The sequence below is a fragment of the Sapajus apella genome, unplaced genomic scaffold (assembly GCF_009761245.1).
Source record: "Sapajus apella isolate SASKATOON/1434 unplaced genomic scaffold, GSC_monkey_1.0 scaffold87, whole genome shotgun sequence".
Taxonomy (NCBI): domain Eukaryota; kingdom Metazoa; phylum Chordata; class Mammalia; order Primates; family Cebidae; genus Sapajus; species Sapajus apella.
Genome location: NW_022437027.1, coordinates 4,695,823 through 4,716,665, shown reverse-complemented (window position 1 = coordinate 4,716,665; position 20,843 = coordinate 4,695,823). Strand labels below are relative to the sequence as shown.

General features: G+C 41.3%; 1 protein-coding gene across 5 annotated transcripts in view; it reads left to right on the top strand.

The window, feature by feature from the left end:
• The first annotated feature begins 1,171 nt into the window (after positions 1-1,171).
• Positions 1,172-20,843, top strand: part of SGMS2 (sphingomyelin synthase 2) — an 84,719-nt gene continuing 65,047 nt past the window's right edge. For 2 of the 5 annotated variants that reach the window (XM_032254838.1, XM_032254831.1), the window contains exon 1: positions 1,172-1,639. The gene's annotated coding sequence lies outside the window, so the exon portion shown is untranslated. Of the gene's footprint in view, positions 1,640-1,727; positions 2,120-20,843 lie in introns of those variants that run through there. The other 3 variants (XM_032254837.1, XM_032254834.1, XM_032254830.1) reach the window with 2 other exon arrangements.

Below are 20,843 nucleotides of genomic sequence, written 5' to 3'. Positions count from 1 at the left end.
TCATCTGTTGATGGACACTTAGGTTGATTCCAAATCCTGGCTATTGTGAATAGTGGTGCAATAAACATAGGAGTGTAGGTATCTCTTTGATATACTGATTTCCTTTTTGAGGGGGTATAAACCTAGCAGTGGGATTGCTGGGTCATATGGTATCTCTATTTTTAGTTTTATGAGGAACTTCTTCCATACTGTTCTCCATAGTGGTTTTACTAATTTACATTCCCACAAACAGTGTATGAGGGTTCCTTTTTTTCGACATCCTTGTCAGCCTTTGTTACTGCCTGAGCACCTTTTCATATACCTGTTTGCTATTTGTAGGTCTTCTTTTGAGAAATGTCTATTCAGATCTTTTGCCCATTTATTACTTGGGTTATTAGATTTTTTCCCTATGGAGTTGTTGGAACTCCTCATATATTCTGGTTATCAATCCCTTGTCAGACAGATAGTTCCCATTCTGGGGATTGCCTCTTCGCTTTGATTGTTTCCTTTGCTGTGCAGAAGCTTTTTAGCTTGATATGATCCCATTTGTCCATTCTTTTCTTTGGTTGCCTGTGCTGCGACATCTTAAGGTTGTGAGTTTGGGGACTGCCTGCCGTGCTTCTTCTTTGCTATTACCATTATCTTTAATAACCACAGACAAATGACAGTAACCCACATGATACCTGTACTAGAAACCCAGATTCCCCTCATTATTTTTGTTGATTATGTGGAAGCACCCATAAACCAGTGCAAATCCTAAACATAATTACCTTGTCCAGAAGTAGACATTAATGTAAAACATTTACGTCAATAAAGATTTGGCCAAATTCCCTCGGACTGGTCATTCCTAGTTAGATTCCCTGAGGGTGCCATCATTTACTTTGAAAACTGCCCAGAGGTGTATGAATAGCCAACTCCAGGACAATGTAGAACCGTGACCATTTTAAAGCCAGCCATCCCCCTTTAAAAATAGAACTACTAAGGCCTTCGATGAAACCACGCATAGCTGCTGTGCACCCCAAAAGCTGTGGAAAAGCGCAGTATTCGGTTAAGCAAATAGCAACTTTCACTGTTTATTTTGGTGACGGTTCCTTATCCTTAAATGAGAAGCAGATCAATTAACAGGACAAATGACACTATAGTTAGGCACGAAAGGGACAGTACTGCCAGCCTCATTAGCTTGGAGCACCCTTCCAGCTCACATCATGTGGACTGATGACTAACCTTGCCAGGCAACGCTGTGAGTTTTGGAAACCCACCTCTTTGACCTAGGCCCCGTCAACACCCTCTGAATCAACGCTGGCGCTCCCAAGCCCACTCACTCTCTGTCAGGAAGCAGTTTCCGAAACAGGCCGGGTGCGGGGGTGAGGGATCCAGTTCCAGCCCCACCCCTGAAAGTTGCTGGGAGTGGCACCCGAAGAACTTTCCCAGATTGATCTCTGTCACCACTCGGGGAGGTCAGCTCCAGGCCCTCAGCCTTTCCGCCGGGAGCCAATCTGCCCTGCCTGCCAAGCCCCTCCTTCCCTGCACCTTAAACAGCCGCGAGGGGAGAGTCGGCTGCGATTTTCTTCTTAAGGAGTCGCGCAGGTTTTTCGAGCTCCACTCTGCGCCAGGAGAACCACGGCAGCAGGAACGGGCACTGCTGCCACCGGGCCGACGGGTGAGTCACTGTTTGGAAAAGGAGTGGGCGGGCGAGGGTGTGAGAGAATGAATGATGTCAGGAGCGCGCTGAGCGCAGGGCGCAGGGAGCCGGCCGCGCGCGGCGGGCGGGGAGAGCGGGCGCCGGGCCGCGGTCAACACTGAGCGCCGCGCCGCGGGCCGAGTGGGGCGGGGAGACCCCGCCCTCGGCGCGCACGGAGCAGCCCTCCGCCGCTCGGAGCCCGGCCCGTGCTGCAGCGCCGCCGAGTGCGGCCTCGGGGGCGGCGGCCGCGGGAGGGACCTGGAGAGCTGCTTCCCCTGTCGGGGCTGCGGCGTGGGAGGGCGAGACCCCGTGCAAACTTTCTAGCGGCTTCGGCCCGGTGGTGGTGACGCCCGGAGCTGGCCGCGGCGGCTGCGGCAGCGGGCTCCGTCCCCTGGCAGATCCCTTTCCCGGGAGCAAGTGCCTTCAGCTGGGAGTGTCTGGAGCCCCGGCCGCCAGCGGGTAAGGAGCGCGCGCGGAGGGGCCGGGAGGAGGATGGGCTGGGGAGCCGCGAGTCCTCCGAAGCGCGGGAGGGGGAAGGTGGATTGCGAAGCCGGTACGTGGCTCGAATCCGGCCCCCACCCTCCCCGTCCAGGGCATCCTTCCTCGATTTTGTCGGCTGGAGGAGGGATGTGTGCCTTAGTGTCCTAGCTCGAGCAGTCAGCTCATTCATTTGTAACCTGTGTCGGGCACTTGGGTCCTGGCGTTGAAATGGCACAGGTTAAACCACAAATTGTCCAGAGCCACTCTGGAGGTCAGGGCTGAAGTTCAGGTGGTGGAGGAGGGACTGTGTGTGTGTGGTTTTTTTTTCCTTTTTTTTTTTTTTTTTCCCCCGAGAGGCACCTACTGATGATGTGTGAGCAGTAACAGCTCAGCTCTGGGCAACCCACATGGAAACCCTTCAACGTGTGGCATTCCAGAGCTCCTCCCCTTACAGAAGGGGAGACTTGGTTTCTCAGCGAAAATAAGGGGCAGTGAACCACTGTCGACATCCAGCCAGCGGTATGGATAATCATTAATTATCTGCAGCTTGAAACCAACTCACAATATTATGTCCTGTAGTCTTTTAATTTATTAGTGTTGCCATTCCTCTATTTCAAGTCTTGCCTGCTCTATAAAATGACCTTAAAATCATTTTGACACGTGCGTTATGTTTTGAAGAGATTCAGCTGTTTAGTGTCACTGGATTCGGCGTGGATTTTGAATCTGTACCTAACTTTTCAAATCCTTGGTTTCATTCCCAGTTTCCTCTATTAACGGTGGGTGCTCAGGCACATTAAACATTCTGAACCAGTAAAATGGGATTATAACTACTTCAGATAATAAGGTGGATTAAATAAGGATTAATAATGAGGATAATAATGAGGATTAAAGCGCAAAAGACCTCTCATGTCTAATACAAAGCAGACCCCAACAAATTATAGCTGTTTATATATAAATAATAGTGTGTTCCAGCTGGCTTAGGTAACAACCAATTAATTTCACAGAATGTCCTTCTAAGCCTCGGGGGCTGAGGGTTAGCGTGTGAAATCCTTTGGCAAGTTCCTTAGGTAGGGAAGTGATGTTTCCAGCAAGTTAAACATTTGACTGCGGATACCTGAGAAGGTTATGGTTTCCATCCTGTGTCATGGGAACTGCCATTTACTGTTTAAACAATGTCACAGCAATGGCTGAAAGTGACAACCTGGAATTTACAGGAAGAAAGGAGGTGTAGGAAGCTAACTTTACCTTCACCTTTTTTTTTTTTTTTTTTTAAAGAAGCAGTGCAAAATTTCTCTTTACGCCCTTTCCTTAATCATCTAATATTCTTCACAATCGTCTGGTTGAAGTGTGCTTTTTTTTTTTTTTTTAACAAGTTAATGTTTAGTTTGGTTCCTTTGGTTTCATTTTTAAATAAAGCTGGTTGACCTGTGAACCTAGAGGGAAGCACTTGAACACCTTGAGGTGGCTACACCCTGTTCTGAGTTTCTCCCGTCCCAGAATCTCGTGAAAACCCTAGGAAATGTTTGGAAGAAACTTTAGCACTTGTGCCCATGTTAGTGAAGACATTTCTTCTTACCATAACAACAACTCTTAGGGTGAAAGATTTGGGAGCTGTCTTACCACAGTTACGGTGTCCTGAGATCATAGACATGGGGATCCAGGAGGCCTGAGGCTCTCTGAGCTGTGTTCCTTTGAGCAAGTTTACTTAAACTCTCTGGGATTTGTGTGGGACTTTAAACAAAATATAGGGGGGCGGGAAACAAATAATCTTAAAACTATTAAAATAGACAATGGAATACCAGTGAGAACTTTTTTTGAAGTGATACTCTGAGGTGAGATGTTTCTTTTTTAAAGGAATAATTACTGAGAGTTTTGGACAGCTTTAGACTAAACGACGACTTGCCCACCTTTAGCTCATTGTCTCAATGGGGAAAGTGAAGACTTTGTCTTGAACTACTAGTACCAGATATTTATTTGTATTTATTTGCGGAACCTTTAATATGCAACAACTACATAACAGCCACCATGCTAGGTGCTAGCAATTCAAACGAAGGAGATAGTTCCTCCCCCCGCCCCAGGAGACTTACAGTACAGTAGAGACCTCAGGCTGTGATTATTAAGAGGGGAAAAAAGGAGAGTGCTGAGAACTTGGGAGGAAGAGATGAGAAGTGATTAGGCTGCCTCCCACTGATACTGGGAGATCTGGTGGCATTCTGAATGGTCTTGAATAGGGGCTCATAAATTTTTTTATGAGGCTGAATAATAAAAGTATTCCTTGCTTTATCCAAGAAAATATGGACAATTGTAGCTCTTCAGTTTAAATAATTTTAAATATTCAAAGCAAGCCTCCTTAAATGAAATCTCAAGGGCCAGTTCACCTCAGTATTTGCTGTGTGGCCAGGCACAGTGGCTCACACCTGTAATCTCAGCACTTTGGGAGGCCAAGGCAGGCAGATCACTTGAGGTCAGACGTTCAAGACCAGCCTGGCCAACATGGGGAAACTCTATTTCTACTAAAAATAAAAAAATTAGCTGAGCATGATGGCGTGTGCTTGTAGTCCCAGCTACTCGGGAGGCTGAGGCAGGAGAATTGCTGGAACCCAGGAGGCGGAGGTTACAGTGAGATTGCGCCACTACACTCTAGCCTGGGTGAAAGAGCGAGACTCTGCCTCAAAAAAAAAAAAAAAAAAGATTTATTGTGAACAAAGCACTATGGTAGATTTTTAAGAGGATTATCAGTGTATGAGTATTCCAATTTATTAGTTTTCCCCATATTATAAGTAATGTGTTACTTATGGAAATTTAAAAGTACAGATAAAAACAAATCTGTCATAATCTTACCACCTAGAAAATCATTTAACATTTATATCTGCCCCCCTCCCTTTATTTTTTGCCCCTACACAACACATAACACAAAGAGCTAACAAGTATTGATCTCATCACGTGCCAGGCAACCTGACAGTTGCTTTATACATAAAATCTCTTGTAATCCTCACTCCACAGTGAAGTAGGTACTCTTATTACCTTCTTTTACTGAGGATAAAACTGTTTAGGGAAATTTAGTAACTTTCCTGAAGTTGGCAAAGCTAACATTTATCTCTACAAAAATGGGTTCATTCTCTATATTCCAACTTACTTTTTCTCTCATCCGAATATGGACAGCTGTACGTCACTAACATAGTCTTATACAGCATCATTTTTAGCTTTCTGTTAACGTGGCTGTGTCTCAACCAAACCCCTCTTGCTGAACACTTAGTTTTTCACTATATTAAGCAGGTCTGCCTTAAATCGTTCTAGCTATATCTATGTACACATTCACAAGTATTTCAGTTATTTTGCATTTTTAAAGGTGAAACATAATGTTTAATTTAGCTGCCTTTTTTCCTAAACTGTATTCAGAACTTGAGAGCTTTTTCCTGTCTCTTTAACTGAAAATATAAGTCTTAATTTCTGCGTTCCTTTAGTGTGTCTCATGAGATTCAGCAGTAGGATCAACCTGCTTTGTGGAGCCACACAGTGGAGCAGTAGCTCATTATGCAAGGGATTTATCTCTTGAAAAGGGAACACACAACCTTTCTTAAAGTATTGTTTGTGTTTGTTATTTTTATTAGCCATGCAGCTAAATGTCTTGTGGGGAAATATAGCAGAATGGAGTGGTGCTAATTTGACTGGGGAGCTCTCTGAAGGACATTCTACTTCTACAGTTTGAGGAAGCATTAGAACCCAGTGAGATAGATGAATTAAGTACTGTCAGACGTTGCATTAGCAGATTTGTCACTAACTTTAGAATAAGTTCCATTAATTTTAAATAGGGCACCTTTTTCTTTAAAAACATTGCACGTTTGTTATTTGACATTTTGGGGCTGATTTAATGAACGTGCAAGAAATTTTCACTAATTTTTCTAAATATAAAGCGATTCTTGAAACATTTCCAACTTTTACAATAATAACACATCTTTGCTACTCTCAGTAAAAATTTAAATTTTTCCTTGAGTTTTCTATTTTGATTTCCAGTTAGTTAATTTATCTTTAAGGTTTTGATAATGGATGTTAGAATGTGAGTAGTGTTCATTTCAGCCACTTCATGCAGACACCCAGATCAGTTTACTTTATTTCTACAATGACTTGTAATTCAAAGCAAAGTTTAAAGAAAGAGCTAATAGAATTAAAGTCAAATTGGATAATGAGTTGTTTTATAACTGGTTTTCCCTGTATTGCCAAACCCCTATACAATTTGAAATTCAGCCTTATAATTTCATGTTTATATTGATTTTAAATTGATATCTCGCTTAAAGTTTTCAAACTAGTGCATATTTTTTAAAGAAGCTTTAACTGAATGTTTCTCTTATATGTACAGTTTTTTCTTCCACTATACTCCTATATACTGTTTATATTATTATTCTTTTAATTAATTTTTTAATTGAAATAGAGTCTTGCTGTGCTGCCCAGGCTGATCTTGAATGCCTGGACTCAAGCAATCCACCCACCTCAGCCTTCCAAAGTACTTGGATAACAGATGTGAGCCACCCTGCTCAGCCACGCAATTCCTGTATTTATTTTTCCTTCCAGCTTTTGTTTTGGGTGTGCAGGTTTGTTACATGGGTAGATTGCGTGTCACAGGGGTTTGATGTACATATTATTTTGTCACTCAGATAGCATAGTACCTGATAGGTAGTTTTTCAGTCTTCACCCTCCTCCCACCCTCTACCCTCAGGTAGGACCCAGTGTCTGTTTTTCCCTCCTTAGGGTCCATGTGTACTCAGTGTTTAGCTCACACGTATAAGCGAGAACACGCAGTATTTGGTTTTCTGTTCCTTTGGTAATTCACTTAGGATAATGGCCTCCAGCTACATTCATGTTGCTGCAAAAGACATGATTTCATTCTTTTTTATGACTGCATAGTATTCCATGGTGTATATGTACATTTTCTTCATCCAGTCCACTGTTGATGGGCATCAAGGTTGATTTTATATGTTTGCTATTGTGAATAATGCTGTGATGAACATACATGTGCATCAGTTTTATGGTAGGATGGTTTTGATTTATATCCCTTTGGCTCTACAGCTAGTAATGGGATTGCTGGGTTAAATGGTAGTTCTGTTTTAAGTTTTTGAGAAATCTCTAAAAACTGCTTTGAGAAATCTGCTTTCCACAGTCATTAGCTGAGCTAATTTGCATTCCCACCAGCAGTATATACGGGTTCCCTTTTCTCTGAAACCTTGCCAGCATGTTTTTTCACTTTTTACTAATAGCCATTCTGACTAGTATGAGATGGTATCTATTGTGATTTTGATTTGCATTTCTCTAGTAATTAATGATGTTGAGCATTTTTTTCATATGCTTGTTGGCTGTGTGTGTGTTATCTTTGGAGAAATGTCCGTTTATGGCTTCTGCCCATTTTTTAATGAGGTGGCTTTTTGCGTGTGAATTTAAGCTCCTCATAGATTCTGGATGTTAGACCCTAGATAGAGTCCTGTTTCCAAAGATAAGTGGAGACTGTTCAGGAAGACTTTCAGCATTAGTTGAATGTGAAGTTAAGTCTTTGAAACAGAGAGGTTAATTGTCCCCACAGCTGGGTTCTCCAAGCTTCCCCAAACACAGAAGATGGAATTAGTGTTGACAAATAGTGGTGTTTAAATAATGATAGATACTATAAGCACAAGCGAAGATTAAATGAACTGCTGTCTTCATCTTCAGACAGGTCTGCAAAATAGGAATTGTATCCACTCTGGAGGTATGGAAACAATTTGGAAAGTGTTTAAAGATGAAATAGGGCAAAAGTCCCCTTAAGGTGGCAAATAGTACAGAGCTGGTGGGAAGTGGAGCAGGGATTTGAGGCCAGGCCCAGCTGATGCTAATGCCATGCACTTCCCAGTACCCTGCATGGCTTTCTGTCTTCTCTCCACTAGCTTCAGAGATATGTTAGGTTTTGAGAGATGTTATTTGATATAGGATTGTATGTGTACGCTGTCCTGGAACTCTCCTGTTCAGAGTTCTCCTGGAACTCTGCCCTGTGCTGCCTTAAGGTCATGAAATTATGCCAGAGGTGAACCCTGGCAGGCTTAGTCAGGCCGGCTTGGACTTGAGTCGCAGCACTGCTGCTCATCACTAGATGCCCTGGAGCAGCTTCCACAGGTGAACTTTCATTTCCTGGCTGCATAATGGGAGTAAAAGAATATTTACCCCATAAGTTGACTATACGAATTACATGGCTCCCATGTAGAAAACATTGAGAGTAAGCCTGCTTCACAGTACACATTCAAGGGTTCAGCAATCATTATTTTTTTGCATATAAGCTGCAATTCTAACTTTTAAAACAAAGATTTTAATCCTATTGCGTCAAACGGAAGCATACTTTCTCGTTAAGGTAGCGTGTTTGTTTTGGAATGGTGTTTCCACATTCATGTGTTACATCTTGCCTGTGCTGATAGGAGCTGGATCCTGCCCTGCATTTTTCCCTCTCCCTTTTTTGGGGGGTTAAAATAATATGATTGAAGTTGGTTTGTATACTGCCATTGAATTCAAGAACTTTCATAAGAAGTATATAACATCAGCTGTGAATGCTGAAAAGCTTTTGAAGCCACAGTCACAATATGCCTGCCCTCTCAGCAGATGCTGGTAGCGGTAGTCTAGCACAACTGGTACTGTCCCTCACAGAGCTTAGGCTTCTGGGGAGTATTGTACCATGAACATCACTGTCCCAGGAAATGCCTGGCCCATTAAGAATCACAAACCCTACTGTCCTCGCCGATGCTGTGCGTCTTTCTTTAGGAGGCTCTGAGACAGTTTATTTAACACAGCTGCTACTGTCTTCTGATATTTGCATTTGTTCAGCAAGTTTTTGAACCACCCAGTTATTACTATCCCAGTAGTTGCTACCAAACTGTAATAGCAACAAAGGGTATTGTTCTGGTTAGTGTAATATACCACTTCTGCATGAATGTCATTGAGTATATTTGCATATATGTAAAATATATGCCATATGGTAAATTAGCTAGGGCTGAGAAGTTTGCTCCCTTGAAATATAGTTTGATTGGCAACTTATAAGCAGCAAGCAGGAACATTTGAAAGTTTATTTAACAAATACTTATGTTCACTATGTGCCAGGGTTTGCTCTATGTACTTAGAACTGTTACTCATTTACTCCTAAAAATCACTTTAAGAATCCCCACTTGAGACACAGAGAGGTTAAGACACTTGCCTAAGGCCACACAGGTAGTAAATAGTTGAATTAAATTTTGAAAGCAGGCAGTCTGACTTCAGAATCTGATTACTGCCCTCTTGCTTGTGGAATCTAGCATGTTTCTCAGTTTGGGCCCTATTTGTGTCCTTGTGTATGCAATTTTGCTAAAGAAAAAATTGTACCTATTTAAACATATGATCAACTCCTTATGATTTACCATGTGGAGGATTACAACTAGATTATATATTTCAATGTTGGTATTGAAAGACATTGATAGACTGGGCACTGTGGCTCATGCATGTAGTCCCAGCACTTTGGGAGGTGAAGGAGGGTGGATGGCTTGAGTCTAGGAGCTTGAGACCAGCCCAGGCAACATGATGCAACCCCACAGCTACAAAGAACACAAAAATTAGCCAGGCGTGGTGGTATGCACCTAAGTCCCAGCTACTTGGGAGGCTGAGGTGGGAAGATTGCCTGAGCCTGGGAAGTTGAGGTTACAGTGAGCCGAGATTGCGTCACTGCACTCCAGCCTGGGCGACAGAGAGCGATTCTTCCCCTCCCCCGCAAAAAAAAAGACGATGATACTAATTTTCACTATGGCGTTGTCAGGCATTTCTCTGTAAACGCTTCTGAGTGCATGGTTGACCCTGGTGGTGAGTCTGGGAAGGAAGCATGCATTCTTCCGATCCCCACTCAGCTGAGCAAGAGGAGCAGCAATCTCAGGCCTGCTGTTCTAACAGCATTCTTTTTTTTTTTTTTTTTTTAAGCTTTAGGGTTTTCATTTGTTGTAAATTAGTTAAAAACTTCATTGAAGGAGAGTAGCTTGTACACTTGAGGTTTCTTTGTTTTCTAATTACTGTTGGAGATGGTAGTAAGCAGAATAACGGCTCCCCAAAGATATTCACATCCTAATTCTCAGAACCTATGAATCTGTTATGTTACACAGCTTGAACATTTCTAACCCAAACATCCAAAATGCTCCACCATCTGAAACTTTTTGAGTGCCAGTGTGACACCATAAGTGAAAAATTCCACACCTAACCTCATGTGATGGGTCACAGAACAGTCAGAACTTTGTTTCATGAACAAAATTATTTAAAACATAGAAAATTACCTTCAAGCTGTTTGTATAAGATGTATATGAAAAATAAATGAAAATATTACAAAATTTAAAAAAATCCAAAGTCTAAAACACTTCTAGTCCCAAGCATTTCAGATGAAGGATTCTCACTCATCCTTTATCTGGGAGGGGGAATTCAGGTTGCAGATGGAGTTAAGCGTGCTGACCAGCTGATGTTGATATTAAGATCATCCTGGGTCATCTGAGTGAGCCCAGTGTCATTACAGGGACCTTCTGAGTGGAAAAGGGAAGCAGAAGAGTCACAATAGGAGAGTTGACATTATTGGAAAAACTCAACCAGCCATTGCTGGCTTTGAAAATGGAAGGAGGCCACAAGCCAAGGAATGCACATAGTCTCTAGAAGTTGGAGGAGGCAAGGGAATGAGTTCTTCTTTGGAGCCCCCAGAAAGGAGCACAGTCCTCCTGACACTGTGATGTTTCAGCTCAGAGGGATCCATTTTGGACTTCTGACCTCCAGAACTGTAAGAGAAAAAAATTGTGTTCTTTTAAGCCACTAACTTTGTGGTAACTTGATAGAGCAGCAGTAGAAACAAATACGGAGCAATCTATTTTGACTTGTTCCATATGCCAGTCCTCGGAAAGGGTGGCCTTATCTCATGATTACAGACACATTAAGTGTAGCAAGGTTTACATTTTGAGGGCTGCTTTATTTTACTTGTAAAATTACCCACTTTGTGGGAGGGGGAGTTAACTATTGATAATTCTATATATTTCTATACCTAGCAGTTATTTAAAATGGCAGCACCCAGGTTTCCAGGAAAAAAGTGTCTTAGTGATTCTGGAGCGGGTAGAGCCACGTGAACGTCTTTCATCAGAGTTGCCTAACGGGAACGTGGCTCTGCATCCTGTGTAGTTGTGTCATACCTTTGCATTTGTTTAGGACGAAATGATAGTCCCAGCATGGTGATACTGGGGTGGTAGAGATTATCACTTATTTTTTTTCCTCCAGGTTCCTTTCAATTTTTAAAGATTTGGTATTTTCTCTGTTTGTCTAGCAATGTTATGAAATCCCAGAGGACTACAGCTATAAACAAAAGGTGGCATCATTCATTGGGTCATCTATTGTATGTATGTAGTGGACTCTACATACATACAATAGATCTATAGCCCTCTATATACATACAATAGATGACCCAATGAATATGGATCATTTTGAGATATGACCCATCATTCTGAGATACTGTATCTCAGAATCACAGTGTCAACTTCTGAACCTAAAAAGAACAAGAGGTCAGGCCCAGTGGCTCATCCTATAATCCCAGTGCTTTGGAGGCCAAGGTGGGAGGATCACTTAAGGCCAGGAGTTTGAGACCAGTCTGGGCAACATAGCCAGACCCCCCCATCCCTATCCCCCCCAAAATTAGCCAGGAACAGTGGCACACACAGGTAGTCCCAGCTACTCAGGAAGCTGAGGCAGGTGAGTCCCTTGAGCCTAGGATTTGGAGGCTTCAGTGCGCTATGATCATGCCACTGCACTCCAGCCTGGGCGACAGTTTAGCATTGCTAAAAATAAAATGAATAAGAATTATAACAATAGATGGGGTCTTTTTTTTTTTTTTTTAAGGAACCCTGTGATAACAATGTTACATTTAGTTAAAGGTCTTCTGTTTGTACTATGTAGCAATAGCACTAGTGTAAGAAATAAAATCTTGGAAATTTTCTTGTGTCTTAAAAAATGGATTCAGAAATAGTATAGAATTTTGGTAATTTTTAAGAAATACAGGTGGAAAATTAGCTAGATGGTGTTAATATAAATAGCAGTTTCTAGGGGGAAGAGACTGTCTTGTGTAGAAGTATAAAAAAATGTGGAGACTCTGAAACCATAGAGATAGAATATTTTCATATTTGCATTTCTTTAAAATGTATTCTTTTCAGATTTGGAGTCACTTTGTGACTTTAAGAAGAAAATATACATATGAGATGGATTGAATTTCTCTTATAAATTAACATGTTTGAATAAAAACTTGATGTGGGTGGATAGAAAGTTTTTGTCTGTATTCTAAAATTATTTGGGGATTTCTCTAGGCCCTTGCTTCTCTAATCTAGAAACTTCTTGAGTCCTGGCTCTGTGGGTACAGTGTCCCGTCAGACTCTGACTCATTTACTTACATTTTATCCATGTCAAGCAATTCTTGGTTAATAGTTTTCTTTGTCCTGCCAATATCTCCATGACAGAATGGGGATGTCTGGGCTGTATAAGTATCCAAGTAAGAAACCTTCACTAGCACCAGAAAAGTACCTGTTCCATCTTCCAGCAATTTTTGATAAGTTAAAAGATTGATGTCCTCTGTTGTATCTTTTGTTAATATGAACCAGAGCTTATTTCTGTTTGATAAACTAGTTTCTGAGCTTACTCCAGAGTAGACTTTGAACCAATGGGCCAAGCATCCCTAAAGAGTTAACCATTCCTGAGAACCCAGTACTGTCAATGGAAATATGACATGAGCCATACATGATAGCCATTTATGTAATTTGAGTTTTCCTACAGCCACATTACAAAAAGTAAAAACAGATGAAATTATTTTTATAACATTTTATTTAACCCAGTATACAAAAATATTATCATATGTAATGTTACCAGTTATAATTAATATAAAAATTTCAAGAATTTTTATATTTTTTTCCAAGTCTTTGAAATATGATGTATATTCTTCAATTACAGCACATCTTAGTTCAGACTGGCCACATTTCAATCACTCAGTTGCCACGTGTGGCTGGCAGCTCCTGTACTGGGCAGTGCAGCTCTAATCAGCCTTATCCTTAAGGAACAATACCCCTCATACATCTGAAGACAATTCACTAAGCATCGCCATCCAATGACTTTGGCATATGATATCTTAAAAACTCAATTATATCATGGAGTTACTCAGTGAGTGCACAGCACACTGGTTCCAGTGTCTTTTGCTAGTATGAGTTAACAAATGTTAAGTGAAGCTTCTGAGGTTATCTGTACCTTCGATTTGTGAATATCGATGCCAGGAGATGTGCCTGGGCCTGTAAATGAAATTTTTAGATTATTTGATTCATGATTATGGAAAAGATGGGTACTCATACACTTTTGCATCTGGACTGGTCTCATAGCTCCAATGCATCAGTACATTTAACTCTTCATCTATTACCTCGTTGATAGATCACCATCTTTACCCTGTCCTTGCCTTGTATTGTCTGTAATACTGTCTTCTAATTTGTGCTCTTCTTCAGTTGCTTATTGTGACAATTTAGGAAGTAAGGCCTCTGTAAAACCTAGATCAGAGAAATCGTTACTTGATATCAAATATTTGTTGGCCAGGAACAGATATGATTAGAATGTAAGAAGACCTAGGCATAGTAGAGAGACTGGGAGAGAGGATGGGCAGGGGAGGGAAGGGAGAAGAGTACAGTTCTTTGGGGGAAAAATAATAACTCAGTGCAGATGAAGAATATCATAGCAGAAAAGTCAGCTGACCACTGGGGAAGCCATTGCATTCATCAAGCCCACAGGATAGATTGCCTTGGATTTCATAAATATGTTGACTTAATCAAATACCTGCACAACACAGATTGCTGAGACGTAGTCCCAAGCTCTCTTCCATTCCTTCGGAAATTGATTAATGTGTTTAACACATTTTTTATTTTTGCACTTGCTAGGTGCTAGACCTCATTTTTGATTCTGGGATTCATCAGTAAATAGGAATCTAGGTTTCTCCTCCAGTGGAAATTGGTTGTATATGTTAAGAGAGGAAAAGATATTGAAAAGCAGGATTGATAGGATGTTAGGCAAGTAAAACCAATGAATACATTGAGATTTGGACTAGTTCTTTGAAGGAAGTAAAGAGTGATTGGAGTGGCCTACCCTAGGACAGTCAGAAAAGGTTCATCAGAAGAGGTCAGATTTGCACTGAGATGTGAAGGATGAAAAGGACTCAGCAGAGTGAACATAGCGTGTGCAGCCTGTGGATGGAAACAGTGTGCTTACACAGGAATGGGAAGAAGGCCAATCTGCTGCAGCCTGTGAGCAACAGATAGGTGAGAGATGGGTGTGGCAAAGCAGGCGTGACCAAATTGGGTAGGGCTTGCAGGCTTTGTGAGGAGAATGAGTCTTATTCCAAATGCCACGAGAAGGCATTGTGATGTGACATAAGAAAGAGCATGAAGCCTGATCCCTCTGGCTGCTGAGCAGAGAATGGAATAGGATGGGTTTAGAGTAGAAGTAAGGAGATGTTATGAGGCTGTTGGCAGCATTTTATATAAGAATTGATGCAGCTTGGAGAAGGGTGTTGGAGATTGAGAATAATGTGTGGGTTTGAGAGTTTTGGAGACTTACAGGTACAATGTATGGCATAATAGTAGAAAAAATTAAGCATGACTCCTAGTGTTTTTTGTAGGTGAAGAGTTGTAGTGAATGGAGTTGTAGTTTAGCCATTGATTCGAGTTGCTCATTAGTCATCCCAATGGTGACTAATGTCAAATAGCCAGTTGTGGTGCAGAGGCCTGCATTCAGCAGGGAGATCAGGCCCAGAGTTGTGTCAGTAAGTATAGAAGTGATATATAAAGTTATGGGAAGTCTGGAATCACCAGGGAATATTCTATAGGCAGAGAAGCCCTGAGGAGTAACAGGTAATCAGTCAAGCAGGAGGCCGTGGGGTAACCAGTGAGGAGGACCAGAAGAACAGTGTCCCAGAGGACGCAGGAACCGAATGTTTAAGACAGGGTGGAGTTATCAGTTCTCTTGTAAGTTCTTACTGAGTTGAGTAAGATGAGAACATAGTGTTTGTTGGGTTTAGCAATGTGGAGGATGTTTGAGATCTTGTTGAGCATTTTTAAAGGAGTCATTCAAAGCGAAGATGAATTACCTCCAGCGTCCCCTGCAGGAAATTTTCCTGCCCTTTTCCTTTTCCACTTCACCCTGTGGGCTAGAGGCCTTCTTTTTTTTTTTTTTTTTTGAAGTTGCATATTAAATTTTTTTTTAAATTTCGAAATAATTGTGGATTTATAGGAAGTTACAAAGATGATTCAGAGGGCTTTGTTAGTTTTCACCGGTTCCTCCCGATAGTTGCATCTTGTGTAACTCTAGTACAGTGTCAGAACCAGCCTTCTTTTTGTAGTCCTTTCTTTGTCACTGTACTACCATATTATAATCTGGTTTTCTGTTTATATTGTGTTTCTTCTAGATTTCTTCTAGACAGAGTGCCTTGAGCACAGTTTATCCTTTTTGTTTTCTGGTATTTCCTAGCATGGTGCCACTTCATACATGTTTGCTGAATTAATGAGTTGAATATTCTTGAATGCTCTATTTTTGCTTGTATCATCTGCTACTGTATTCTCTTAGGCAGAGGCAAATGAAGAGCCCAGGTTTCCTGTTTTCCAGTCAATCTGCTAACCTCTTCCTGCGCCATCTGCCTTCTGCAGCCACTGCCTTGCCTGGGCTGAGGATGTCTTTGCCCAGAATGACACCACTCCCTCTCCTCTCTCACTCTTCCTCCGCCACCACAAAACCAATCGCCAGTGATTGATTCTGAAGGCTTGCTTAGCTCCATTCTTTTCTTCTTGTATGTTTCATTGTACCGTGTACTTTCTTGGGAGTCATATATGAAAACCTGTGGAAATCCCCTTCTTACCTATTTCAGAAACTCCATCTTTCTCCTACCTCAGAGTTCTCTGGGTGAAGACATCTCTACATTTACTTCCTATAATTTACCATTTTTGAAACTTTCATTTGCCCTATTGCATGCTTAAGTGTCTTAGAGATGTAGAAAGTTTGGGTTTTATTTACCTGGTAGCAGTTGACTATGGCAACTTCAAAAGGGTTTTTAGGAAGTTTCCTTTCTCTCCCCCTTTGGTCATTATTTTGCTACCAGGGCTATGTGGAAGTTTTTTTTTTTTCTTCTTCTTCTTCTCTCCTACTTCTATCAGTTTGTTTTCCACTTCATTATCTCCTGTTGCAACACCCCAGTTATACTAGGTGCTGTGGAGACTTTAAGTGTATTGCTAATGGAGGATTATTCCTTTAGGTGGAGGAGCAGAAGCAAGAGGAGGTTATAAACCTTCGTTTTGTGCAAATGTTTCGCAGTAAGAAAAATAATTAATGCTACTAGAGACTGGTATAGAAATGGCTATAGGGGATTTGCTTATGTTTTTAGAAGGGATTGAATTTCTTAATTAAAATATTAAGATTCTGATCTTATTTGAGATCAATACCCTATTTTAATACTTTGCTGTTTATTCTTTAAGTCTCTTGAACATAAATTCCCCACATGGACAAAATACTTTGTTGATGTGATCTTTTAAAATACATTTTTGAAAGCTTTTTAAAACTTTACTAGTGGGAGACACACTTTTGAATATTGTTACATCTGATTTCTATTTCATGAACTCTTGCAGCTTTCCATGGCCTTTATTCTACAATAATTAAGGTGATGTGTGTCCTAGTTCACCCTAGTCATAATGTATACCTATTGTCCTAGTGCACTTGTTCATTAGTAAAGCTGTCTTTCACTCTCAAAACTGGCCAGGTTTGGATGTTAAATTATATGATCACCCTAATTAAAGACTATATTTAATAGAAAACTGAAGAAATGAAGGATTTCATACATCTTTCATTTTAATCCACATAACTTTTATATACATATGTACATACATATGTAATTGTTTCACTTTTTTTCAACTAAACTTGTAGTATAGAATCTTGCCCCAATGTCTTGAAACTGCAGAAAGATATGTATTTTCTTGTTACTGTTGTGAGTCAAAAGAACTTTTCTTGATAGAGAGAGCCCTGATTTCCTCATGTTATGTTGTCACTAAGATTCACTGCACTGTAATATGACTGACTTCGCTCCTTCTAACTGAGCAAGGGCCGTTTTTGGGTGGTGAGTATTGTACAAATATTAGCTGTTGTGATTTGAAAAGATTGTATCTCAATTTTGATTCCTTCCTCCATGTACATTTTCACCTCATGATCACAATAGATGTGGAATAGGTTTTAGCCTCATCTCTCTATTAGCAGCTCAGTTATTGATATACCCAAGGGTAGAGTAACAGCCACTGGAGTGAGGAGGAAAGAAAAAATCTTTTAAAACTTGGACATGGTGAGGGGTAAAAAGTTCCTTGTTGTTGTGCAATCTTGCATTTCGAAGATAGTCACAGGCGGGGTGCAATGGATCATGCCTGTAATCTCAGCACTTTGGGAGGCTAAGGCGGGCAGATCACCTGAGGTCAGGAGTTCAAGATCAGCCTGACCAACATGGAGGCACCCTGTCTCTACTAAAAACACAAAATTAGCTGGGCATGGTGACACATACCTGTAATCCCAGCTACTTGGGAGGCTGAGGCAGGAGAATCTCTTGAACCTGGGAAGCAGAGGTTGTGGTGAGCCAAGATCATACCATTGCACTTCAGCCTGGGCAACAAGAGTGAAACTCTGCCTCAAAAAAAAAAAAAAAAAGATACATATTCACATTCTTTCCCTAATACCTTCCTCTTAATATCAAGTATATTATTGTAAAATCTCTAAAAATCATACTAAAATTTTTATGATTTAATGAAAGATCCTTTTTTTTGATTTAATGAGGAACCCAGAAGGGCCTCATGTTTGGCAGGATCTTTGGGGCAGGTTATGCTCTGGGACCAATGGGATCTTGAAGTGGTTGTAAAAGTAAGAGTTAGTGAATTACTAGTATTGGAGGCCATCTCTCAGGATTAATTTCTAGAAAAGAGTCCTGTTGCACTCTTCAACATGTCAGCAAAGTCAGGGTTGGTGAAGGGAAGAGCTTGGTGAGAACCAGGCGAGCACCTATTTCGTGCCAGGCTGATTGATTGTACTGTTGTAAACAAAACAGATGTGGTCCCTACCCTCATAGAGCCTGCCACCTAGTGTGGGAGATATGCAGTTAAAACAAGGAAAGAGGCATATAATTACAAGTTATGGAAGAGGAACAGGAGTGCTGGGAAAATAAGATGAGACACACTTTAGAGAGTGATTAGTAAAAGGCACCTTTGAGGAAGGAATATTAAAGTTGAGGAGGTGCTGGCCACGTGTAGTTGTTAACCCAAACCAAAACTCTATGAAGTTGCTGGTATATCAAGGTGAGAGTCGTTAAGTAATTTTTCAGGGTAATTGAACCAACTATTAGCAAACATGAGGCCCTTCTGGGTTCCTCTGGCAGAGTTTCTCCATCTTTTTTTCGTTATTGACCCCTGACGCCACCTTTTTAGACAAGTTTTTTTCTAGCCATCCTGTTTCCCCCTGGTGACAGTTTAATGCCTTTGGAAGATTACAGACTTTTTTTTTTTTTGGTTTGCTTTTTAAATATACCTTTCAAGTGCGAATCTTTGCCCTTGTTGAGAATGCATGGTCTGTTAGTAGGGCTCATTTTGAGGCAGTCAGAAATTGTCCTTGGATCTTCAACTCCCTTGAGGTAGAGACCAACCCTAGTTGGGAAAGCTGTAATAATAGATGCTACTTACCATGGTACTTTTTAAACAATTTTTATTTTTTATGGGTACGTAATAGTTGTATTACGGCCTTTCTTTCTTTCTTTTTTTAAGAGACAGGGTCTCACTGTGTTGCCTAGGCTGGAGTACCATCGTGCAATCACAGCTCACTGCAGCTCAAACCATCCTCCCACCTCAGCCTCCTGAGTAACTGGGACTACAGTACATGCCATCATGCCCAGCTAAGCTTTTAATTGTTTTTGTTGAGATAGGGTCTAGCATTGTTACTCAGGCTGATCCTGAACTCCTGGGTTCAAGCAATCCTCCTGCCATGACCTCTCAAAATTCTGGAACTTACAGGCATAAGCCACTGTGCCTGATCTTTAAAAAAATTTTTTTTAAATATTCCATGAGGTTGGGAGAGGTGAAATAAAGATGTTGGAAGTAGAACTTTAAAGTTCTTAGATGGCTTATTAAGGGTAATCATGTAATACATATTAGGTTGCATAGGTAAGAAAGCTATAGTCTGGATCTTTTCCTCTGTATCTGTCTTGTGTGTTAAGGTGCATGGTACGCTGTTTTTGCACTGCTATAAAGAAATACCTGAGGCTGGCTAAATTATTTCAAAAAGAGGTTTTAAGGCCAGGTACAGTGTCTCATGCCTGTAATCCCAGCACTTTGGCAGGCCAAGGCAGGTGGATCATGATGTCAGAAGATCAAGACCATCCTGGCCAACATGGTGAAACCCCATCTCTACTAAAAATGTAAAAATTAGCCAGGTATGGTGGTGCGTGCCTGTAATCCCAGCTGCTCAGGAGGCTGAGGCAGGAGAATCACTTGAACTCAGCAGGTGGAGGCTGCAGTGAGCCAAGATCGTGCCACTGCATTCCAGCCTAGGCAACAGAGCAAGACTCTGTCTCAAGAAAAAGATTTTAATTGGCTCACTGTTCTGTAGACAGTACAAGAAGTGTAATGCCAACATCTGCTTCTGGTGAGGGCCTCAGGAAGCTTACAATGATGGCAGAAAGTGAAGGGAAGCTCACATGACTACAGCAGAAACAAGAGAGAGAGGGGCGAGATGCCACACACTTTTAAATAACCAGATCTCACGTGAACTCAGAGTGAGAACTGGTTTGTTGCCAAGGGGATGGTACTAAACCAATTCATGAGGGATCCACCAGGTCTCACCTTCAACAGTGGGGATTACATTTCAACATGAGATTTGGCGGGGATGAACATCTAAACTATGTCATGATGTATGTGAAAGAGACATTTAGATCAAACACGTTCTAGTTGTCTGATAGACAGTCATGGAAACTAGAGTAAGGTGTGCATTGCTTAATGACCTGTCTCATAATTCCCATGTGTGCCTCAAAGAATTTTTGAGATAGGCTAATTCTATCAAACAGATTTCAACATTGTAAAGGTGTTATATCCTTTTATTGTTTCATCAGCCACTAGTGCCAGATAGATCTTAATTTTTTTTCAACTCTATCCTGTGGTGTAATCCAAGCTGATTTGCCCCGTTTTAATCTTTTTGTTTTCCTTCTTAACAAGCAAATTGCCTTTAGTTAGGTACGCAAGGGGCAGGAACATCCAGAAAGGATGTGATTTATAAAAGTTCTTTCTAATGGTTTAGTAGGAAAGGCAAAAGAAAGGCAATATATGGTATTAGTTGCTACATTTTATTTCTGTTCTGTTTGCCCCATTTGCACAAGCAATTGAGCCCCTGCTCGACTTTGCCATCATCACTAAAGAAAACAAGGCCTGGCCGGGCGTGGTGGCTCAAGCCTGTAATCCCAGCACTTTGGGAGGCCGAGGCGGGTGGATCACGAGGTCAAGAGATCGAGACCATCCTGGTCAACATGGTGAAACCCCGTCTCTACTAAAATTACAAAAAATTAGCTGGGCTTGGTGGCGTGTGCCTGTAATCCCAGCTACTCAGGAGGCTGAGGCAGGAGAATTGCCCT